Source organism: Sus scrofa, chromosome 2 (assembly GCF_000003025.6).
Source record: "Sus scrofa isolate TJ Tabasco breed Duroc chromosome 2, Sscrofa11.1, whole genome shotgun sequence".
Taxonomy (NCBI): Eukaryota; Metazoa; Chordata; class Mammalia; order Artiodactyla; family Suidae; genus Sus; species Sus scrofa.
Genome location: NC_010444.4, coordinates 46,008,600 through 46,032,491, shown reverse-complemented (window position 1 = coordinate 46,032,491; position 23,892 = coordinate 46,008,600). Strand labels below are relative to the sequence as shown.

The 23,892-nt window shown below is 45.6% G+C and overlaps 1 protein-coding gene across 9 annotated transcripts in view; it reads left to right on the top strand.

Annotated features, from left to right (window-relative positions):
* Positions 7,318-23,892, top strand: part of ARNTL (aryl hydrocarbon receptor nuclear translocator-like) — a 129,538-nt gene continuing 112,963 nt past the window's right edge. For 4 of the 9 annotated variants that reach the window (XM_021076164.1, XM_021076205.1, XM_021076180.1 and 1 more), the window contains exon 1: positions 7,365-7,517. The gene's annotated coding sequence lies outside the window, so the exon portion shown is untranslated. Of the gene's footprint in view, positions 7,518-23,892 lie in introns of all 9 variants that reach the window. The other 5 variants (XM_021076235.1, XM_021076223.1, XM_021076212.1 and 2 more) reach the window with 2 other exon arrangements.

Sequence of the window (23,892 nt, the reverse complement as noted above, 5' to 3'; positions counted from 1 at the left end):
TTTAATTTGGAACATGAATTTGAGTGCTGGTCATTCCAGCAAAGCAGGGCAAACCTAGGCCAGTTTTTGGAAAACAGTGTCTATTTGTTCTTCAGGGCTTCTGCTGAGAAGCCATGTGGTCACTGGTGCTTTAGCTCCCTCTAGCAAACACCCCTCAGCCAAATGGAAAACCCCTTTGACATCTGAACACCAAGATCTTCGGAATCTTGGCCATGTCTGCAAACAAGATCTAGTCGAAAGCCTAATTACACAGTCTAGGAAGCATTCCAAATGAGGTATACTGCTCTCCCATTCTGAGCTGCTAGGACCATCCCTTTCAAAATCAACCAAGGAAGGCCTTTAAAAAAAAAAAATAGCTGAAAGAGTTATGGGCACCCATTAATGCCTGATTTTTTTTTTTTAATTTCCATTCTTGCTCCAAGATATGTCCACCTTGGTTTAAAAAAAAAAAATAAGCACACATACACATATCCACATAAACTACTTTCAATTGGGTTGAGTGCTAAGAAATAGCTTTGATTCTTTTTCTCATTTCTCCTTAAATAATGAAAGTTTTCAAAAAGTCATCTGTATTCCCTGATGCCACGTCATCTTCATTCGTTTCTGTCCCTGATTTGCCCAGTATCCTATAGCAGATATTCTGGTGCTAGAAGCAGTTTTAGTAAAACAGCTTTCGTATATTGTGGTTCTAACCAAAACCTTTTGCTCAAGTGTAAGTTTCCCTTATCTCACTTCTACACATGTCTATCGGGACTTTCTTCCAAAGTTTTCCAAACGTGGCTTTTCACTTTCTTGCTTCTCTTTCTTTGGCTTTTATCATTTTCTTTTGTTCTGATTCTCCTTTCACTTCAGTAGGCACCTTTGGGGACACTTACTCAGCACATGCTCCCCACTTTGAGATCCTCTCCTGTTTCTCTCTCCCTCCCCGCACTTCTCCCTCCCCCTCCCACCACTAGGGGTTGAGAGCATCCCTGAAGTACCCTGTTACCATGTCCACATGGGGTAGTGGATAAAGAGCTACATAAAAAGAGAATCATTAAGCAGACAGACTGAGAAAAGACCAGTCCAGTGGCCACACAGCCCCAGAGAGAGGAGATGGGACCTGCTTGGTGCCTCATGGTGCCCCAGTTCTAATCCTCTGTGAGGATTTGCTGTGTTTCTTGCTCTAGGGTTCCATGAGGTACCTTTGTTTCCCCCAAGAAATCTCCTCCTTTGGGCTTGAGTTAGTGGAAGAGGCTTCTGTTTCTTGCATTCCCTAAGTCTGAGATGATGGCATCCCTATCTCTGAGGCATAGTCCTGGGTATCCTCCTTTTCTCTTCCTGAAGCCCCAATCAACTGGAAATACTTTTTTTTCTTTCTTTCTTTCTGTCTTTTTGCCTTTTCTAGGGCTACTCTCGTGGCATGTGGAGATTCCCAGGCTAGGGGTCCAATCGGAGCCTTAGCCACCGGCCTACGCCAGGGCCACAGCAACAAGGGATCCGAGCTGCGACTGCAACCAACACCGCAGCTCGGCAACGCCGCATCCTCGACCCACTGAGCAAGGCCAGGGATCAAACTCGCAACCTCATGGTTCCTAGTCGGAATCATTAACCACTGCGCCACAACGGGAACTCCTCAACCGGAAATACTTTTTAAAAATTAGGCTCACCACCTTTGAACTGATGACTCCTGAACCTATGTCTCTAAAATATGAGGTTTCTTTGCTTTCCAAAGGAATTGTCCAAAGAAAGCGGTGATGTTCTGAAGTAGTTGAGAGTATGAGCTCTGGGGTCAGACTGTCTAAGTAGTCGCAGATCTTCAGTTTCCTCATCTAAAAAATGGGAATAATAGAAGTAGTCACCTTAGAGGAACCTGTGAAAATTGAATGGGGTAAATGCATATAAAGTTCCTAGAACAGTGCTCAACTCATTGTAAATAAGCAGTAAATATTGCCGTTATTATGGAGTTCCCGTCATGGCTCAGCCGAAACAAATCTGACTAGTATCCATGAGGATGCAGGTTCGATCCCTGGCCTCACTCAGTGGGTTAAGGATCCAGCGTTGCTGTGAGCTGTGGTGTAGGCCAGCAGCTACAGCTCCAATTTGACCCCTACCCTGGGAACCTCCATATGCTGCAAGACGTAAAAAGACAAAAAAAGACCAAAAAATATTGCTGTTATTACTACTGCTTACATCAACACATTTCCACTTAGTTTTCTTCAAGAACTTTAACATGTCATCTCAGGACTTCTCAACTTCCTTCCAAAGAGAGCACAAAAGCATAACTTCCTGGTCCTGTCGTTAGCTTCTCCATTCAATACAATGGTCTTGGAATATGACCTCAGATCTGTCTGACTTTAGAGTCTGTGCTTATTCCATTAGACTACCAGTTCCTAAATTTGACTTCACCCCAGATCCCAAAAATACTGAATCAGAATCTTCCAGATTGGGATTTGAGAATTTGTATTTTTTTTTTTTAAACTCTCCAGTTAATTCTAGCAGACCTGATCAGAGTTTGAGGAATTATTGCAGATTGCAATACTTTATCCTCACTAACTTTATCTGTAAAATGGGAGCAGTAAAAATCTATTTCATAAAATTGTTAACCTCATACATACTGAATCTTTACTGTGTGCCAGACACTGTGCTCAGGGCTTTCTATCTATTACCTCGCTTAACTCTTACAATAATCCTATGAAGTAGATACTAGACCATACCTATGTTACAGATATGGAAACTGGGGGTACAAAGAGGTTAACATGATAAAAGTTGTCCCCTAGCAAGTGTGGAGAGCCAGCACATCAACTGCTGGGGTTAGTGTGAAGTGAAGTTTATATTAGAAAATGTATTTAAAAGAATAAGGCACACAGTCGGTACTCAATAAAGGTTCTCCTTTCCCTTCCTTTTATCCAAGGGATTCTATTCATGTCCAGTGACTCTGGCGGGGGGGGGGGGGGGGAAGCATACCCATGGCATGCAGAAGTTCCCAGGCTAGGGATTAAACCTACACCACAGCAGCAGCCAGGGCCCCTATAGATACTTAATCTGCTGAACCATGTGGGAATTCCACCCAGCAAATTTTGTTTTATTTTATTTTATTTTATTTTATTTTATTTTATTTATTTTATTGTCTTTTTAGGGCCTCACCTGTGGCGTATGGTGGTTCCCAGGCTAGGGGTCGAATTTTGGAGCTGTAGCTGCCGGCCTATGCCACAGCCACAGCAACATGGTATCAGAGCCGCATCTGTGCCCTACACCACAGCTCACAGCAATGCCAGATCCTTAACCCACTGAGTGAGGCCAGGGATCGAACCTGCGTCCTCATGGATACTAGTCAGATTCGTTTCCAGTGAGCCACAACGGGGACTCTCACCCAGGTAAATACTTCGATCTTGACAGTGGCCAGATCTGGTATTCTGGAAGGCAGAACTAAAAGGCAATCTGGTACTTGAGGAAGACAGAGGTGTTTGGGATCTCCAATGGAGAGAAACAAAAGGGAAAACACGATTGCACATGGAAGGACAGGTGTATGTGAGGACGAACAGTAGCTTGGTCACTGAGGATAGGAAAAAGCAGGGTGAAAAACTTTACAAGAGGAAAACCCCAAGATATGAGAGTAGAACTACATCATCTCAGGGCAGTCGAGTCCTGAGAGATACCTATGCTGACCCCGTTCCCACCATGTAGTCATCCAGTTCTTACTTGGACCCTTTCTGGGACAAGAAACTCAATTTACCAAGGCAGAAGATTCTCTAATTGTTAGAAAAATCTTCATATTGACTCCTTCTAGAATTTCTACCCACAGGTCCCCCTTCTTCCCTGTGGAACCCTGAAAAATACGTCTAATTTTGGAGTTACCTCCGTGGCACAATGGGATGAGCAGTGGCATCTTGGGAGCGCCAGGATGAAGGTTCCCTCCCTGGCCCAGCACAATGGGTTAAGGATCCAGCATTGCTGTAACTGTGGCCTCGGTGGCAACTGCTGCTCAGATCTGATCCTTGGGCTGGGAACTCCATATGCTGAGGGGCAGCAAAAAAAAAAAAAAAATCTATTTTTTTTTTTTTCTATAGGATAGCTCTTCAAAAACATGAAGACAGTTACCTTGTACCCCCAGGGCAAAACTTCTGCTTCCTTTAATCTTTCCTCATATGACATAGCTCCAAGCCTTGTTACATCCTTGTCCCTCTCCTGTGCATGTAGATGGTCTTTCGTTGCCAATCCTTCATTGGAGACCATACTGGATGTGTATAATAACCAGCACTGGGCAGCCCTCGAACCCTGCCTTCCTTTACACGTTAGACTTCTGTCAGTGCAGCCTAAATCATCATTCATTTATTTTGGCAGCACGCTTCACTGAGAATTCAGACTGGGTCGCCTGAGATGCTTTAGTCTTGCTTTTACATGTATTTGCTAAGATACCTCTTTCAGCAGTTGGTTGCCCACGTTTCTCCCAGTTAGAGTCAGCCCATTGCTCCACCATTGCATTTGGCTTAGGTTATGTAATGGTGTCTCTTTCCCTCCTGGCCTTGTATTATCTGGAAATTTGGTGCAAATCCTCTGAGTTTTCATTCAGAGCACTGACAAAAGTCCCAAAGTCTGAGCCATGGAGAGCGTCTTCCATCATCCTGATGGTAACTAGTGTGGCCTGAATATTTTGAAATTAAACGAACCTGGTTTGACTTATGGCTCTTCCACCTACTGTGTGGCTCTGGGTCAGCTGGTTAAACTCTTTGTTTCCTCATCTGTAAATTGGGATTGTGCAGATTAAGAGGGAAGATGCAGGGGAAGCACTTAGCAAGCACATAGTAGATGCTGCACAAATGTGGATGCCCTCCACCCTTCCTTCAGGTCAACAAGGACTCCCTAATCAGCATGTTTAGGTCATGATTTCTTAAGATGTTATTCACCCAATGAATTATGCTAGACTCTATATTTCTTCATCTTGTCCACAATGTCTTGCCAAGTACATTGCTAAAATCACACGTACATAGTATAGTCTCCTCATGAAATCAGGGTAGAGACAAAGTAAATAGCAATTAGATTCTACCTGCATGCAAACTTAGGAAAAATAGTAAGCTACCAATGAAGTTGGTGAACCTTGAAAATGGTCAATGGTTCGGGCCACAAGCACATATTGGGCAGCCACTATGTACCTGGCAATGAGCTGGGGGTAGGCAATAGCTTCACCACATTTACTTTTTTATTTTTTAATTATAGTTGATTTATAATGTGTTAATTTCTATTGTACAGTGAAGTGATTCTGTTATACGTGTGTGTGTGTGTGTGTATATATATATATATATATATATATATATATATATGTATGTATGTATTCTTTATATACTTTTCCATTATGATTTATCTCAGGATATTGAATATAGTTCCCTGTGCTGTATTATACAGTAGGACCTTGCTGTTTATCCCTTCCATGTGTAACAGTCTACATCACTAACCCCCAAGTCCAAGTCCATCCCTCCCCTACCCCAGCTCCCTTTTGGCGACCACAGTCTGTTCCCTATGTCTGTGAGTCTGTGTTTGTTTTGTAGATAGATTCATATTTTGTATCATATTTTATATTCCACATATAAGTGATATCATATGGTATTTGTCTTTCTCTTTCTGACTTCACTTAGTATGATAATCTCTAGGTCTGTCTATATTGCTGCAAATGGCATCTTCCATTTCTAAAGATATTCCGCATAGTCTTTATCCCTTCATCTGTCAATGGACATTTAAGCTGTTTCCATGTCTTGGTTATTGTGAATAGCGCTGCTATGAATATAAGGGTGTATGTATCTTTTTGAGTTATGGTTTTGTCCAGATATATGCCCAGGTGTGGAACTGCTGGGTCATACTGTAATTTTATTTTTAGTTTTTTGTGAAAGCTTCATCTTGTTTTCCATAGTGGAAACTTGTCTTCCCATCAACAATGTAGGTGGGCTCCCTTTCTCCACACCCTCTCCAGCATTAATTATTTGTAGACTTTCAAATTATGGCTGTTCTGACCAATGTGACATGGTAACTCATTGTAGTTTTGATTTGCATTTCTCTAATAATTATCGATGTTAAGCATTTTTTCATGTGCCTATTTCCCATCTATACATCTTCTTTGGAGAGTTTTATAATGTTTAAAACACAATGTCTGTTTCAAGGTAAAAGGCTAGAATTCTAGAGTCATAGGTTCTAGTCTGCGTCAAACAAGATTGAGTGAAGTGATTTAGATTTATTTGTTCACATATCCAGTCAACAAATGTGCTAGGAGCCAGACACCGCCCCCACTCCTCCACCCCAATTCCAGTTAGGTGCTATAGGGGAGGGGGCCGGTCTAACAAAAAAGATTAGGTCCTAGTATTCAGGGAGTTTAACATCTAAAAGTGTTAGGAGTTGTATGTGCTAAAGGCCCTCCGTTAAGTGCTTGAGATGCAAAAATAAGACAGATTCTCCGTCCTCTCCTGGTACTCAAGTTGTAGCTTGTTACGAAATGCTTATTTTCTGTAACAGTTTCCTCTGCCTCTCTCCCCGACAGCTTTTGTATGTAGAGCCTAGAGCCACCACAACGCTGTCTGCCACACAGTAGGTGGGCAAAATGCGGCCACTGAAAGGAAATGCAATGGAATCGCTGCAGGCTTGAATTTTCTCTCTTGAACGACAATGACAGCTCCAATGTGACGCTTGGAGGTCAGGACAAGCGAAAAGAACGTAAAAACACTTGGATAGAAAAGACTTCTAGAAATACGAAGTAATCCTTCTCTCCTTCGGACTTGGGCAAACCAAGATGTTTTGGGAAGGGTATGGGCACTCGATATTCCTAAAATTAGTTTCCTAGATGGAGTCGAAGGGAGAGGAATGAGGAAATGCTGCTTTAGTCATGATGCCTCGAGTGAAAAGGGGGAAGGAGGAGGAGGAATGAGAGACGTGAGCCAGAAGCAAGCCAGGGAAGAAGATAAGAGGGACATCCCAAGCCACTGCGGGGAGTGCGGCGTCCGCACCCGCAGTGGCCGAGGCTAGCGGGAGACCTGAGGGGAAAGAGAGCGGACAGGGGCGAGGAAATCCAAGGGAAGAGCGCGGATTGGCCCGCTCCTTGGGGCGTGCGCTTCTGTGCGCCAAGCGATTGGTGGCGGGAAAGTAGCAGGTAAACCTGCCTCTGCCGCCTAGCCATTGGTCAGCGGCCTGTCTAGCTGACACACAACTGGCCAGCAGGCTGCCGAGCCGCTCCCGGATTGGCCGGGGATGCCGCCGAGACCGGCTCCCTTAGAGCACTCGGATTGGCTGGCGAGAAGAGGCAGGTATCCGGGCTCCGCGACTCCTCCATTGGTGGGCGGGGAAGGGGGGTTGGGCACAGCGATTGGTGGGCGGGGGGCCGGGCCTGGGCCGGCGGGGAGCGGATTGGTCGGAAAGTAGGTTAGTGGTGCGACATTTAGGGAAGGCAGAAAGTAGGTCAGGGACGGAGGTGCCTGTTTACCCGCGCCGGACTCACCGCCGCCGCCGCCGCGGGATCCGAGTGGGGGCGCGGGCGCGGGCGCTCCCGGCGAGCCACGGTGAGTGTCGGGCTGGCCGCAGCCAGCGGCGCGGCCGCGGGCACCCTGTCGGGGCCGTTAGCACCCTGGCAGGCGCGGCGCCCCCGCCGCCGCCCGGGGCGCAGCCCGGCCGCCGGGGAGCCCTGCCCGACGTGCCCGCTGCCGGCCTTAAAGGGCCCGTGCCCGCTCCCTGCCCCCACCCGGGCGGCGGGGAGGCTGCGCCCCTTAAAGGCGCCGCTCCCGTCCACCCCTCTCTTCCCCTGCCGGGTTTGGCGCTGCTGGGTAGAGCGGACAGAGGTGCCGCAGGCGCCCTTAAAGGGACTGGGAAAGAGTCCGCGGGAAAACCCACCTCCCCTCCGCGGGCATAGTTACCTGACGGGGGGTGGGTGGCAGCAGCCCGCTGTCTCTTAAAGGGACAGCTCCGCCCTTTGGGAGCAATGACCAGGCTGAGGGCGAGTGCTGGGATGTATCTCCGGAGGTGAAAAGACCCCCGAAGGTACCATCCTTGAGGGCTGCAGCCCAAGGGCGTTGGACGAGAGATGCCGCTTCTGCCTCCCCCCCCACTTCCCTTTTGGGAGCTTGCGGGGCTGAGTGGGGGTGGGGAGGGCGTCTCCGCCGGGCTTGGGGAGTCTGGACCCCCTCTCCACCCCTTTGGCCCCGTCGCGGGTGCTGGCGCTGCACCGAGGTATCCCTGGCCCGAGATGGGGCCGACCCCAGCCTGCGAACTTTTGTCCGGCCTGCGCCGTCTGTGTCTTGGGCAGCCCAGGGAGGATCCTTCGTGGGTCTGCGAGCAGGTACTCCACGGCACGGGCCTGCTGCCCGACCTGGAGTTCTGGAGACCCGCGAAGGGCGCAGCGATGCTGAGTCTAACACCGGGTTTGACAGATGTCAAAGAAAACGCTTCCCGCTCACGGCTGGCTGCCGGGCGTTGACAGCCGAGAGAGCTCTCTCTTCCTCGGAGGAAGAAGTGGAATAATAGAAATTAACGCGGACCTGTGGGGCTGGTGTCAGTCACCCGGAAGGGTCGTGGGAGTCGACTACGGGGCACACACCGGTGCCCAAGGGCAGGCCCAGGGGAACGAAGGGCTACATTGGACATGGGCGTCTTGTGGTCAAGTTTGTGCTGGCTGGTTCGGGACCAGGTTGGCCCCCCTCATCCTTACCTTTCCCATCCCCTTTTCCCTCCCCCGCCTCGGTCCCTTCCCAGTCACCTAGCGTTGTATTGGCACTTTCGCACTTGCGGTCTCCTCTCTCTGCTCCTTAGCAAGGAATATTAGCCAAGTTTTTCCACCCAGCTTCCAGAAATAAGGTTCGAAGAAGCATTTATTTCTTGCCTGTATGTTTATTTCCAGGATCTTCGTTAAAAAAAAAAAAATCCATAAAAGCTGCCCATTAGATGCATCTAGTTTCCCACAATGCTCGCTTGTCATTTGTCCTTCTGACATCTGCTGCTGTTCCTCCCTTTAATCTATTTTTTACTTGACAACTATTATTTTAATTCTTCTGGTCCCATTGATATCAGGATCTGTCAATTTGGGTTGGTGGAGTTTTTAATTAATGTACTGGTTGAATCATGAGCTTAAAATAATCATTGCTGCTCCTGAGCAGTTTTGAATAATCTCATCCTCTCCGTGCTTGCAAGACTTAAAAAAGAAAAAAAAAATCACTGCTGTTAAATTTGATTTCTATATCAATGAAACTCCAAAATATTTTTTTAGACACAGAATTGAATTTTTCCCTCCATACACTGTTACTGAGTTCACTCTGTTGATAAGTGTTTAAAACACTTTGTTGGACATATTTAGAAGGCTTTAAAATTTCCTGGGCAGGATTTGAAATTGCCTGTGTCATCTTAAGCTGGATATATAGAGGCATTTTTGGTTTGGGTTGTAGATGTAGCCAGTGATGATGATAATAAGTTGAGACTGTATTTAAATTTGTACCTTATTCCAACCCTTAACGTTCAAAAAGAAAGAGAAAGGAAGGAGCAGAGGTGGTGGAAGATCACTAGCCTGAGCATTAGAATATTTTGATTCTAGCCCAGACTTGGGCTTTTGTGGCTGCCCCACTTGGGGCAAATCACTGAACCTTTCTGGGTTCTACTTGCCTCAAATGGAAAGTAAGGCAGTTTAACTAGCTGATCTCAGAGGTTCCTTCTGCTCGAAAGTTTAGTGCGTCTCTAAATTTTTAATACATCTGAATTTAGGATGGCATTTACCTGCTGGACCCCCCCAGAATATTTGAGCTGAAGTCCTATTTTCATAGGAAACTTAACCAGATCAACAAATGGTATTTTAAAGACTCCATTTCAAGTGATTTATAAAATGATGATTACTCAGGAGTTTTTCTGCTATTTGCAGAAGGGGTTTGCCTTACCACAGGGAGGAAAAGGAAGTGGCCCTGCTTTCAGATTTATCCCTCTGCACCAGCAATCTCTAAGCAACTTATATACTGAACAATGGACAAGCGCTCTAGAAAGACTTGTTAAGAAAATTCATAAGAATCTGTGAAAACTAAATATTCAGCATCTCTCTTTGGTATAAGGGTTGCCTTCCTTCTATGAGCTTTCTTCCATTCGTAATTCCATTGTCATCTCTCACGGTGGTTGGAGAAAGTCAAATATTAAAGAAACAGCTTTTGCACCATACAATATTACATTCCCCGGCAGTGATTTTAGTTAACACTGTCGTAGCAATTGCAGGGAAGTAAAAAAATCCTTTTTAGACCTTGAGGTTTGGTTAGCAATCCGGAATGTCACCCTTTTCCGCAGTCTTTTCTCTCCTTGTTGCCACTTCATCATAATAAACTCAGACGTACCCCAAACACTCACCTTGGCTTTTCTCTTCCCTCTGTCTTGAAACAAGACCTGCTCTGACTTATGCTCCCGCAGCTGTTCACAATGTCTTATTTCTTTCCCCCATGTCTCCTCCTCTCCTCCCAGTCAGAAAAAGCAAGTGGATTTCTCCCCTGTTCCCTCTTCTTGGACCCTCCATTTGGGCAGGAGCCTGGCCTCTGGCAGCAGGACCTGGGACTTGGGTTGGGCCATGTGGCCTTGGACAAGTGCAGGACTCCCTTGGCCACAGGCTCCTCCTCTGTGGTGTAATGACGGTGCCTGCCTCATGGAGTCCCTGTGAGGATCATGGGAGATGATGCCTGTAAAAAGCCTGGAAGCGCTCCCTCCCAGTGCTGCCAGAGTCATGTCACTGGAATATCCTTCATGCTGTTGGAAATGCCCTTGTCCTGATTGAGGAGGGAAGGATGGAAGGGGAAGAAGCAGGCCAGCTGGGGGTCCCTGTGCAACAGGTAGCTTGCACCATGTTAGCACTGGGTGCTCCTGGGTTCCTACCTCTCTCTCCCTTCTCTGCCCGGCAGCCTCTCCCAGGGCTGTGAATGTTCACCTCCTCCTCCACTCTCTCATCGGCCCCATCCTCAGCTCCTTCCTTCTGGCTTTTCTCTCTACCTTCCTTCTTCATATTTCTTCTCAAAGATCTCCAGGAACTTTTAAGTCTTGAATTCTAGGGGACCAGTTCTTAGTCCTGAATGGTTGTTCTTGGCCCTTTTGCAGCTTTTACCCGGCTGTCTTTCCCTCTTTCTTGAAATCCCCTCATCCTTCAGCCCTTAGGTCACATTGATTTCTTGGTTTTCTTCTTGCACATCCTAAAAGTGGGCGTCTGTCCTGGCCTCTATTCTTCACACTGTCCCCGTTGGTTCAAGTCCCCTTTTTGGACCTGATGTGTCTCTCCTGCTTCAGGCTAGCCAGCCCAGTCTAGACATTCACAGCAGCCTGTTGCCAGCATCCGCGGCTGTGGTGTTATAGGTTGCAAACTGCTTGCAAGCGTGGTCTCATTTCATCCTATGACACCTGCACCCCTTCACTGTCAGACTGTCCTGAGAGGGACTTTGATTGGGTGGTTAAAAGCTCAGACTTTGGAGCCAGGTTTCACATCCTAACAGTTCCTTACTAGCTTCATGATTTGTGGTCAAGTTTCTTTGCTCTCTCTGTCTTGGTGTTTTCATCAGTAAGATTGGGATTACTCTAGTCCTTATCTCACAGTGTTGCAGTATGGATTCACTGGGTTAAAGAATTAAAAACAGGGGTGCTTGGGGTTAATAGATGCAGACTATTGCCTTTGGAATGGATAACCAATGAGATCCTGCTGTGTAGCACTGAGAACTATGTCTGGTCACTTATGATGGAGCCTGATAATGTGAGAAAAAGGAATGTATACGTGTATGTGTAACTGGGTCACCATGCTGTACAGTAGAAAATTGACAGAACACTGTAAACCAGCTATAATGGAAAAAAATAAAAATCATCATATATTAAAAAAAAAAGATTTAAAAACATACAAAACTCTGCATTGCCCATAGTAAGCATTCAGTAAATGTCCATCTTGCTGTCCCTTCTTGCTTCTCCATCCCCAGCCCACCCGGCTGAGTGCACAGGACTGTCCAGTCAAGCTGAAGAGCTGTCCCCTCCCTGGATCAGCCCTTAGCCTCTTCTGTGGCTTCTCATGTCCAAACCCTACTCTTCTTTAAGACCCAGTTCAACTTCTTGGCTCTTCTGGAGCTGTTTCTTCATTTTGTTTTTCTTCATCCCCACACTGGCAGCAGTGTCACCCAGCCATTGATCCAGCCCTAATTATTTTAGGTACTGCTGCATGCCCTATTGTGGTAGACTATCTCTGGAAAGATCTTCCTTGCTGGCTCAAGGCCAAGGACTCTTGGGGGAGTTCATCTTGGTTTCTCCAAATCACAGGCATAGGGAGTCTTCAAGATGGGCTTGTCCAATGCCAATTAATGATCTTGAAGAGGAGGAGATGGAGTGGGCTAGGCACTCAGGAATGAAGCACATGGAGGGAGGGGGGATGTACCTGTGGAGAGGTGAGGGCCTAAGATGCAGGATGCAAGCAGGGCAGGAGTGGACGTGGTAAGAGTAGTTAGGACATGGAATGAGGGTTCGAGTTGGGAACCTAAAGTCAGGGGGAGATGAGACTGGGTAAGAGTTAGCCATCTTTGCTTTAGGAGAACGTTGAGTCTTGGCATATGACGGCAAATGATTTTTATGTTTGTACATGCTGTCCTTTTAAATAGTGTATGTAAACTCCTGTTTATCCAACCTCATTTAAGATGTGGATGGATGGTCTGTCTAGTTTAATATTCTGGTTAATATGCTACCCAGTAGATTTTGTACATATGCTGAGTAAAACATTTACAACTATTTGTGCCTTCAACTACTGTTTGAAATATGTGACCTGGGCAAATTAGTGAGCTTCTTTGAGTCTGATGTATCTCATTTGCAACATAGGAATAAGAATAATGATGGTAATGGCAGCTAACATTTACTGAACACTCTTGTAAGTGCCAGCAAATACGTTAGTCACTTTATGTTCATTAACTTGTTTAACCCTCATAACAACCACATGAGGCAGGTGGGGTGATTATCTTTATTTTGCAAGTGAGGCGGTTTTGCGAACTGCCCAGCTGGTAGGGGGTGGGGCCAGATTTGTGCAGAGGGAGGCAGCGGGGGGCGCTTCAGAGTCTGCTCTCCAACCACGGTGGGAGATACCTGCTGGGAGGAACCCCTGGATTCATCCTGTGTCTGCAACACCCAGCCCCGGGCCAGGAGCCAAGCAGGCTGGCAGTGATGGGTAATCAGTCTTACGGTTGACAGACATGGTGTGTACCTCCTTGTAAGCAGGACTGAAGTCCTCTGTGGTGGGACACGAGGGAGGCATGTTTGGATATTACCCTAGTGGCAGCCACAGGGGCTCCTGAGCATTCTTTTCACATCTCGGTGTGCGTTTCCGACTCTTTCGCTTCCTCCTGCCTTTCTTCTGCATTGCTCTGACACAGGCCTTGTGTGGCTCAGGCAACCTCTCCCCAGGCAGCTTCTTGTGAGAGTGAACCAGCGAACAGAACTCCTCACCCACTGCTCCCATCTTAGCCCCCATCTTAGCCATCTGCAGAGCTCCTCACTGTTAGGAGACCTTATCTAAAGTCTGTCATCTTGTTCCTCCTCTCCCCAGCTCCTTACCCCAAAGACAACTGTCCACAGCCTTAGTATGTGTGTGTGCATGCATGCGTGTGTGTGTGTGTATACATATATATATACATATATATGTATATATGTATATATTAATGCCAGTTGTTCCCCAAATGCATTTAGATAGTAAGGAAAACATTGTTTTATGTCAAGCACCTGTTATATAAAAATGTGTTATATAATGTTCAGATATATACTGCACAGTGAAATTAGATACTACTATTTTTTTTCCCCAAAGAATAAAAAGACAATAAACACAGGCTATACTGAAGATAATGAATCTCAGGTTTGAAAGGCATGGAAAGACATGCTCTGCCCTCAAAGTAATCGTTTTGAACCTCGGTTCGCCTTCTTGAGTGCTCCAAGTATAGGATGCTTGGGGAGTTGACCCGAATCTGCCATGGAGTGCTACTGTGAAATCTTCTGGAAGTTGTCTTTTTTTTTTTTTTTTTTTTTTTTTTAAGGGGGAAATGCCTCTTGCTCATTGCCTCATGTCTAGGCAAAAAGAAGAGGCTCTTTTTGCCCCCCTCCTACTTAGACCATTGAGGTCATCTTCTGACCAGTTTTCTGTTCTACCCTCTACTTTCTTCAGTTCCTCCCACATGATGTGGCCAACTTTGTCTTCCATGAAGAGCCCTTCCAGTGGCCTGTGGTTGACATCCCTGTGTCCAGTCCTCCAGGCTCTCCAGTCTGATCCTGTTCCCTCTCACCAGCCCTGCTCTGCACTCCCACCCCCATTCCCAGACCCAGCCTGGTATCTGGGGTTCAGTTCTGCTTGTCTCTGCCCTATCCCGGCCAACCCCATGCCCTGCTCTCTCCTGCTGCCTGTCTTGCCTCAGGTCTCTCCCTTGACCTGAGAGGCCTCTCCTTTTTGTTTTGTTTTGTTTTGTTTTGTTTTTTAGGGCCTCACTGGAGGCGTATGGAGGTTCCCAGGCTAGGAGTTGAATCAGCTGTAGCCACTGGCCTATACCACAGCCACAGCAACGTCAGATCCAAGCCGCGTCTGCAACCTACACCACAGCTCATGGCAACACCAGATCCTTAACCCACTGAGTGAAGCCAGGGATTGAACCCTCAGCCTCATGACTCCTAGTTGGATTTGTTTCCACTGAGCCACGATGGGAACTCCTGAGAGGCCTCTCTTCTTTGCCTCAGCCTGCCTGGAGTCTCCCTTCTGTGTGAAGCCTCCTCTGATGATATTTGCTCTCTTTGCTCTTTCTCCTTTTTTTTTTTTTTTTTTTTTAACTTTTTACTGCCAGCCATTCATTCAGAAGCATGGGTGCTTTGTAATTAACCCGTTATCCTATCGATTCCCATCAAGATGGCCAGTTCTCTCATTTTTTAATTGTTTCATGAATCTTATCCTCACTTCCCACTCTCCAACTCTACTCACTTACTCATTCAGTGCAGTTTATTGGATGCCTACCATGTGCATAGCAGTGTTCCAGGCACGGAAGAGAACAGCAGTGAACCAAACAGAGTCCCAGTGGGAGGAGACAGACTGTAAACAGTTAAGCCTGTTAACTCCTGGTAGTGATCGAGGCTAGGAAAGCAGCCACGTAGAGTAAAACATAGAGTGATGATGAAGGAGGTTGCTTTAGCTGGGTCCTCCAGGAAGCCTCTCTGAAGAGGTGACATTTGCACACAACTGCAGGAAGATGTTGGGAAAAGTGTCCCAGAAAAACAGAACAACCAGTGCAAAGGCCCTGAGGCTGGAAGTGACTTGTTTTTGAGGACAATAAAGGCTGGGTGTAACCGGATTGTGAGTTCTTCAGGTAGAGATGTTTTATCCTCCCTGGAACCCTTAGCCCTAAAAGGCGAAAAGGCCCTGTAAGTACTTGCATTCACAATTGGAGAGTTTGCCCTTGGTTTTACATTGTATAAATAGCGGTTTACTCTATCCTGCTCAGAAGGCTTTTAATAAAACATTATATTGCATAAAACAACTTAAAGGGTGGAAGGCTTGTCTCATCAATCTACTCTTAGTATGTATCAAAAATGATTACTCTTTTAATTATGTTCAATGCAGAGCTTCAGACCTCAGAACTCTGTTTTACATGCAGAGCCATCTGAAAAACAGGTTTAGTCCAAAAGTTCATTTATAAGGCAGCTGATGAAAACTTGGGATAAATTTTTCTATTGAAAGAAATGAACTAAATGGTGGTTTAGTTCCCAGGCGAGCCCATAAAAGCCATTAGTGCTGACTTTAGCTGAAACCATACTGTTTAGTGTGAAAGTGTTATCAGCATTAATTAAGCCTTCTGAAGCTAGACCCTCTCATCTGTATAGCATTATAGGGCATTAACTATTAGCATTAATGGGACCCATTTACCTTAGTCACTTCTCCTGCTATTTTTCCAATCTGACAGAAAGATTTATAAAAGGGATTTTTTACCTTTGTGTCTTTAAGATTTCATTTCATGTGTTATAAATGAGACAGTGGTGTGGAGAGTGGGGAAAACCCTGGTTTGGGAGCTGGAAGAGGCCTGGGCCGCAGTCTTGGTCCAGCCACTGACTTGGTGAGTAATTCTGAGTAAGATGCTCTCATTGAACTTTGATTTCTCAGATCCTTCTTGCTCTATGCAATCCCATTTCCTGAAGAAAAACATATGTATATTTCATTGTTCATACCTGCCCTCCAATAGCTACCTCTCATTTCTTTTTGAAGATGTGGGTGGCACATAAATAATGAGGAATTCAAGAAGTTCCTATGTGTAGCTCAACAGTTATGCCTTCCATGTGAGCCTTGATTTTGATCTGCTATCTTGATGAGTTGAAAGAAATTTTGTCCTAGAACTTTTGGTCCAGATAAGATTCCAGTGTGCTCGGCTGACTTATCTTCCATGTAATTATGTAAATGGTTTTTTTCTTTTTAACTCTTAAGGATAAAAATGGTGACTCTGGTTTGTTCCTTTTGAAATATACTTAAAAGTGCCCTTAGGGAATGGAATGAGTTTGCAGGAGAGAGCAGAGCTGAAAGAGTGTGGGATCAAAAACAATTTTAAATGTTAAATGCAAAGCTATTTTCAGTATCCTGCTGGAAGAAAAAAATTTTTTTTTTTTTTTTTTTTTTTTTTTTTTTGAGGCTTTAGATGATAGAAGAGGTTTCTACTCCAAAGGAGAAGAGTCTCGGGTTTTGCCATGGTGAAAACTACATCTTTTAATTACCTTGCTGCCACCCCTCCCTTCCTCTTTTCCCACCTCTGAGTTTTGTTCTTGGCCTCTAGAGCCACATTTGCTCTCTGAGAGGTTTGATATTTAAATGAACGCTAGTCTCGGAGCTCGGCTGGGACCTAGGGCGTTAGAAGCTTAAAGTTCAGCTGTCTTAGGGTTCAGAGCGCTGCGTGGTGAACCTCCCCAGTAGAGTGAAGGAAGCCTCGTTGGGAGTGACAGTGCCCTTTTAGCACTGCCTCTGTTTGCTTGCTTGTAAATGGTACGTTCCATCTTTTTCTTTCTCTCTTGTTTGAAGGCATAGTAAGAGGAGATGGTGCAAGACACTGTTGCTGCGTGGATTTCACTTAGGACTAGAGGGTGGCATTTTACTTAGCCTTCCTCCTCAGGCGCTGGAAAATGGCAGGAATTATGTCTGCTTTGTTCTCCGCTGTATCCCCTGCAGTTAAAACACAGTGTCTACTCGAGTTCCCGTTGTGGCACTGCAGAAACGAATCCGACTAGAAACCATGAGGTTTTGGGTTCGATCCCTGGCTTTCTCACTCAGTGGATTAAGGATCTGGCATTGCTGTGAGCTGTGGTGTAGGTGGCAGATGCGGCTCGGATCTGATGTTCCTGTGGCTGTGATGTAGGCTGGCAGCTGTAGTTCCAACTGGACCCCTAGCCCGGGAACCTCCATATGCTGAGGGCGCGGCCCTAAAAAAAAGAGCAAGAAACAAACAAACAAAAACAGTGTCTGCACAGAGTAGTCACCCAATAAATCATTGCTGAGTGAGTTCAGTTTGGGAAAACCGCATACTTCCCCACCCTCTAATTGTATGGGCACATGAGCTTGGTCTTGCAAGGTACTTTGGATTTTAGGTTTTACTATTTCCTTTTGACATCTGCGTTTTTCTTATTCTCCGGGTTGGCCAGATATCAGTATCTTTTATTGATGATCAGGATTTAACCAGCTATAGTTGTCTCCTGCCTTCCTGATGTTCATCTTTATGTTACCTTTAATTGGCTCCAAAGTACAGCAAATCAATAGCTCGAGCCACGCCAACTAAAAGAAAAAACTTATTGCATAATCTTTGGGTGTAGTACTACATGTTTGTTTATCCAGTCAACAAATATCTGAAGGGCAAGGCCCTGAGGAAGAGGAGAAATAGTCCTTGTGGCCAAGGAGCCTACAGTTTCATCTGTAGGCAGAAGATAATCCAAGGCTACACATGATGCCAATGAAGTGGCCTAGAGGAGGGCCTATTGGAGGGCAGGTATGAACAATGAAATATACATATGTTTTTCTTCAGGAAATGGGATTGCATAGAGCAAGAAGGATCTGAGAAATCAAAGTTCAATGAGAGCATCTTACTCAGAATTACTCACCAAGTCAGTGGCTGGACCAAGACTGCGGCCCAGGCCTCTTTATAACTGCTGCAGGAACTCCGGGGCTAGAGAAATCTTTGTGAGTTGCCATGGTCGAGAGGAGGCTTCCTGGACGTGATCAGATTTCATCCAGACTTTTAAGGATGGGTAGAATTTAGATTCTCAGAAAAGAGTAGCCCAGGTATTTCCAGGGAGTCGGTAAGTGGGAACGTGGCATCATTGAAAGCACAGAAGTAGGGAAGGACCAGTTTGTATCCAGGGACACAGTCTTGCCTGGAATGGAGGGTTCTCTATTTCAGGCAGAAAGGATAGAGTCCTTATGATGTTCTTCGCACCTCACATGCATTATCTGATTTAATGCCTACAAATCCCGACGAAGTAGGTACTATTATTAGTATCATTGTGGAGATGAAGAAATTGAAGCACAGACCCATCCATTTCAGTAAGAAGCAGTGAATCCAAGCTTGACAACCAGGCCATGGAGACTCTTGACCAGTGGAATCCACTGTCTCCCACTGTCCTCCAGATGCAGGATTTGGGCTTGGTTGGGAGTTTTAGCGTCATGAGCTGGAAGTGGACAAGGCTCCCTTCATTTTGCAGAAGAAGAGGCTCAGCGAGATTAAGTGGCAAGTCAAAGTTTACCTAGTGAGGTGGAGACGGGTCAAGAACCACTGAAGTTTTTTTATTATGCTTATAATTTTAGTGATGTGACTAATTCTCCCTAAAGTGTTAGTCCTGTGTGAGTATTTCGAGTTAGATTGGAGCAGAGGGACCAACTGCAGCAGAGACCTGATAAGAGGCTACTAGCTGCATCCAGGCAGAGATTCAGCTGAAAGCAGCCAGAACTGGGAATTAATTGTCAATTATGTTAATCAGCATGGCTGTTTTCAGTTACCCTTTAGAATTTAAGAGTGTGGGGAACATCTGCCTGTGTGAGTGGCTTTCAAGTATGTGAATCTACACTGCACTGTGACTGAGACACCTTAGTTAATGAATTATCCAGGAGCAAAGCACCATTATGGAAGTCGAATGTTTAAAAACAAATACCCGCATTTTCGGGAAGGAGCCCATGATTGGGAACCGGGTAACCTGCATTCTAGGATGTTTCTGCTACCAAAGCACCAGGAAGCCTAAGCCAAATAACTTAATGTATCCAACGGTGGCTGATTCCTCATCTTTGAAACAAGTGTCACAATTCTTGTCTGGGCCCCTTACAGTGTGATTCTAGTGCTGGAATGAGATAAGGAAAGAATAAGGGTTTTGAAAGCAATAAAGTTGCTCCCAGGTTGTAGGGAGCAGCATTTGGGGTTTTAGTAGTGAGGTGTTCTGTTCTTTCAAGGGAGAGCCTGGTGGGTACAGAGGTTCCCCCGCCTCCAGGGTGTGTTTAGGGATGTGGCGCTGTCCATCAGATGGGTGCTGACTGGCCTCACTTTGCTGGGTAGGGCCATATTTTAAAGATGATGATATATTTCACCTTCAGAGATTGAGGGCCAGCCTGGGCATGGATAGAAAAGTTAGGCACGGATACCCTTCTCCTCTGTGCACACCTCTCAGGATAGCGATGGGTAGCCGTGAACCGGCAAAACAAGCCTCAGGATCTAACCAGCTGGCCAGTTGGGCATTCTTAGATGTTCTCCCTATTCTGGGGCAATGGGCAGAAATCCAGAAGAGCCTTGATCCCTTCAGAGAATTAATAGGTGAGTCTGTCCAGGTACTGCCTGGTTACAAAGCTTACAGCAAAGCCTTGACATGAAGGACTGGAAATTCGCCAAATCTTAATTTTTGTTGGTATTGTATAATGTATTTATTATTCGTAATAATAATTATAGTAGTACTTAACCTTTGAGTATTTACCATCTGCCAAGAACTGTGCTAAATGCTTACACGACTTTTCCCATTGAATACTCACCATAGCCCTGTGGGGTGGGCGCAGTCATTCCCACTTTCTAGTCAGGGAGACAGAGACCCAGTGCCTCTGATGGTACACAAAGAGTGGAAAAGCTGCGATTCAAACCCAGGACAGACTTACTCCAGAGCCTGCACTCTTACCTGCTGCTGTCTTCTTCCTCCCTTTTCCCGGGACCTTAAAATGCTTCCTGAATCTCCTTTTGAGGTTTCTGACAACACAGTGGGTCTTTGGAAGGCGTTTTTGGTTGATAGCCATGTCGTGACAAGTGGTCTCGGCTCACCACACTCTCCCTCCTCCACAGCCACGGCTGGCATCTAACAGCTCTCGCCAGCGGTCCCCTGGCTCGTGAGCAAATGGATGCCAAGGGTGAATGCAGCAGATTGACTAACCCTTGGCGGCTAGTGTGCCTGAGGGGGATTTTAAAGAGGGGAGGAGAGGACAACGAAAGAATTGCTCTTGCGTCAGTTTTTCGAAAGTGGCTGAGTAGCTGGTAGTCTGCTTCGTCTGTTTTCATGTGGATGTTCATCAAAATTTCCCCACAAAACGGAGTTCCCGTCATGGTGCAGTGGAAATGAATCCAACTAGGAACTATGAGGTTGCAGGTTCGATCCCTGGCCTCACTCAGTGGGTTAAGGATCTGGCATTGCGGTGACCTATGGTGTAGGTCAAAGACACAGCTCGGATCTGGTATTGCTGTGGCTGTGGTGTAGGCCGGCAGCTACAGATCTGATTGGACCCCTAGCCTGGGAGCCTCCATGTGCTGTGGGTGTGGCCCTGAAAAGACAAAAGGCAATACATATATATATATATATATATATATATATATATCTCCCCACATAAGCCTTTCCAGAGGTCACAGTCCGGATAACAATGCCTTTCACCTCTCCTGGGTGATTTACAAAGAAGTTTTTACATGTATTGTCTTGTCTGGCCTTCACCACAGCCTTATGAGGAGAGGTATGATGAAGTCTCATTTTGCAGGCTAGAGATACCTAGAGAATTTAAGCTACTGTCCAGGGTCCCAAAGCTAGTTGGTGGCAGACTCAGGCTTAAACACCACTTTTCTGACAACTCCTACTCTCTTTCCAAATCCCTCTTTGCTCATTCTGTTGAAGATGTTCTTAAATGTTCTGATTTGCTATATTTAGAAGTCAGGAGGAATTTTTAAAGTGAAAGGGTTTTTTTTTTGTTTTTTGTTTTTGTTTTTTTGTGCTACACACTACACTGTTTATGAACCAGAATAAATAAAAGCTCACATGGTCGGTTGTTGTGTTGGGTTGAATTGATTTGTACCTATTTGCCTTTTTTTTTTTTTTTTTTTTTTTTTTTTTTTTTTTTTTTTTTTTTTTTGGTTTTTTGCCTTTTTGTCTTTTTAGAGCCGCACCCAATGCATATGGAGGTTCCCAGCCTAGGGATCCAATTAGAACTGTAGCTGCTGGTCTGTACCACAGCCACAGCAATCGCCAGATTCTTTTTTTTTTTTTTTTTTTTTTTTTGTCTTTTGTCTTTTGTTGTTGTTGTTGCTATCTCTTGGGCCGCTTCCGCGGCATATGGAGGTTCCCAGGCTAGGGGTTGGATCGGAGCTGTAGCCACCGGCCTACGCGAGAGCCACAGCAACGCGGGATCCGAGCCGCGTCTGCAACCTACACCACAGCTCGCGGCAACGCCGGATCGTTAACCCACTGAGCAAGGGCAGGGACCGAACCCGCGACCTCATGGTTCCTAGTCGGATTCGTTAACCACTGCGCCACGACGGGAACTCCTATTTGCCTTTTTTAAAACATTTTTATTGACGTGTACTCGATGTACCATGTTGTGTTATTTTCTGCCATACAGCCAAGTGATTCGGTTATATGTATACACCTTCTTTTTCATATCCTTTTCCATTGTGGTTTTTCACAGAATATTGGATATAGTTCCCTGGATTTGCACCTACCTTTATGGTAGAGAATACACATAGATCTTCTGTGGGATATTATTGGACCAGCAGCCCTTATGCTTTAAAAGTCTCAAGGCTTGAATAGATGGTAAAACATGGAGTTGACGTAATTTCTTTAAAAAGTTGACCATCAAGTTCTCGGTTCGAAACACAAGCTGTTATTATCGCCTTGTTTCCATGGAGAAATTAGCCTTGGTTCGCACGATTTCAGCTCTCAGTGCCTTTTCTAGGAATAGAGTAAACTGCTGTCGGAGAGTGGACGTGGTGCCCTTTTCACCTAGAGCTTTCTCCCTTGCTCTTACTGCAGGAGGCTGGTTTGCATTTCTGGGCCCTCTCAGTTTTTCCTGTGACGTGAACATAAGTCGTCTTTGAGATCCTGGTAATTTCATTTTTGAAAAGTTTTCCATGACATAAATCAGAATGGAATGCTTTCTCATATAGTTTTGAACAACCCCCCCCCCAAGGTATTTAATTGGCGGCAAGGGGCTTTGCTAAGAGAATGTGGAACTGGTCCCACTTAAGTTTGTATTAGCTGGGACGTAGAGCAAATTCCTGTCTTAGGGAGAGCCATAGAAACTCTGGCTGAAATCAGGTGGAAGCTGATTTCTTTTTCATGTACTGGTTTAGAGTAGATAGTGGTCCCAGCCTTGTATCTTCCACATGTGGTTTCCACTTGGTGGTTGAAGGTGGAAACTTCAGTGTTTACCATCTCCCAGGGGAAGGATCAGGGAGTCATGCATGCAGTCATTTCAAGGGCAAGACCTAGAAGTAGCACATTCTTTTATCCCAGTGGCCAGAACGTAGTCATGTGGCTACATTTAGCTGCAAAGGAAGCTGGGAAATAGTTGGGAGGTAAAATCTGTTTTTCAGAGTGAAAAGGAGATTGAACACTGGGGGAGGCTAGCAACGAGCTACCTTGTGGAAAGGAATAAATAGGGTTTGACGCTTGTGTTGGAAAAGCTGGGAAGATACTTGAGTCCAGGGCCCGAATCTAGGAAGGCACCCAGAAACCAGGATATATGCAGCTATCTAGAGGTCAGGGCAACTCTTAGCTCAGAAACTGGGCAACCAGGTGGAACCCAGGTGCTGGAGGGAATATAAATAATTGAGAAGACCTCAGTTGACAATAAGAGGAAATTCACCAATAGCAAGCGCACTGGACGAGATTGGAGTCTAGTGCTTCCACTACATAACCTGGGGCAAAATACTCCCGTGAGTGTTTACCATCTAGAATGTGGAAACAGTGGTGGTGGTCTTTCTCTCTTCCAGGAGAATGGATGGGGAGGTGCTCGGCAAACTGCAGCACTGTGGAAGTAGAGGGCACGGCATCTGTGTTATTCCCCTTTGTGTCCCCAGCACCCAGCCCAGTGCCTGGCCTGGACACATTTGTTCAATGAAGTATGAACTAGTATGAGAGGTGGGGGGAGAAAAAAAGCATCTTGCTAAAGAAATCTTGATCCTGAGTAGTCTTCCCTACTAGCAGAAAGAAAAGTTCTTCTCTCTACTAGCCAAGGCCTTGGGCCTACCTGTAAAACCAAGTACTCCACCAGGATGCAGGCAGACATCAGGGCAACTCCCAGCTGGGTAGCACATGACACAGAATATGTCCTTGGCAATGCCATTTGCTTACTGCACAGATTAGGTCACAGAATATAACAAAAGTGGAAATAAGACTTTGATTTGGATGTCATGGTCTGTGAGTGTGAACTAATCATTTTTAAATGGTTTGGCTCACCTGCAGATTGGAAGATAAAATCACCCCAAGACCAATAAAACTTGATTTTTTTGTTTCATGATAAGATACAGTTATAAAAGTCTTCTGTTGATTTGAAAAACTATGGGTTTTCTTTCTTTCTTTTCTTTTTTTTTTTAAGGGCCGCATTCTTGGCATATGAAAGTTTCCAGCCTAGGTGTCCAATTGGAGCTGCAGTTGCCAGCCTACACCACAGCCACAGCAATGAGG